A 1,078-nucleotide genomic window follows, 5' to 3' on the forward strand; every position below is an offset into this window, starting at 1 on the left:
CCAATTTTAATCATAATAAAGTCATTTATCATATTAATATACATTCCTAGTTTGATACTTAGTAAATATGATAATAATCTATTGAATAAATAATACTTATATTATGATAATTAGACAATATTTCTATAATAATATTTGTAAAAATGATAAAATATAACAATAAAGTATCAAATGTTTATTTTTGCTGAAGAAATATAAAAATTATGTTCAAAATAATTGACAGTCAAAAGAAATACATTATTTTGATTTAATAATATATATTTCAGAACTATTAGTAAATCTAAATCCTTTATTTAATTAAATGTATTTGTTGGTAGACTCTTAAATATGTTCACAACTAAGAACAAAATAAATGATATTCAAATTATTATTCTTTTTTTATGATGAACTTTATCTCTGATTTAGATGTAATTCCTAAAATGAAGAATTTACCTTATTCCAATAAATATATAGATAAATAATTAAATGGAGACTTTTTATTGTATTAAATTTAAAAAATGCAATATAAAAAAGTAATTAAACAACTATTACATCTTTTGTTTAATATGACTTTCAATGCATTAATATAGATGTATATGAGAAATTGCATTTTTTATAATATGGTTTTGGAGTATTGTTTTTTTTTTGTATTACTTTTCTTGAAGCTATTCATTGTTTGTTAATTCTTTTAAAAAAAATACGAATTTTTATTTCAGTTTTTCAATGATAACAGAAAGGATGGTATTTATACCAAAGTTCTTGAACAGAATATTACTATTTTATTATTAATTTTTGAGAGTAATAAAATATTCTTATTGTCTTTTCTTTTGTTTTTCATCTACTAACGATTCTCTATGTTTCATGTTGATTCAATCTTTGTAACTAATATCTATCATAAAATGTTTCTTGACAATCTTAGTATTGTCAATGAATAAAATAAGTGTATAACAACAAAATATTATTGTCAATGACACAACTGTAATAGTAGTTGATATTGTTATTCACTATGAGTGATGATTTTAAAAAATAGAAGAATAGTCAAAAGAACAAAAGGATAAAAATGAAGAATGTAAAAAAGAAACTAAACGCATAGTATGAA

The sequence above is a fragment of the Entamoeba histolytica genome, genomic scaffold, assembly GCF_000208925.1.
Source record: "Entamoeba histolytica HM-1:IMSS scf_1104750516497 genomic scaffold, whole genome shotgun sequence".
NCBI lineage: Eukaryota > Evosea > Mastigamoebida > Endamoebidae > Entamoeba > Entamoeba histolytica.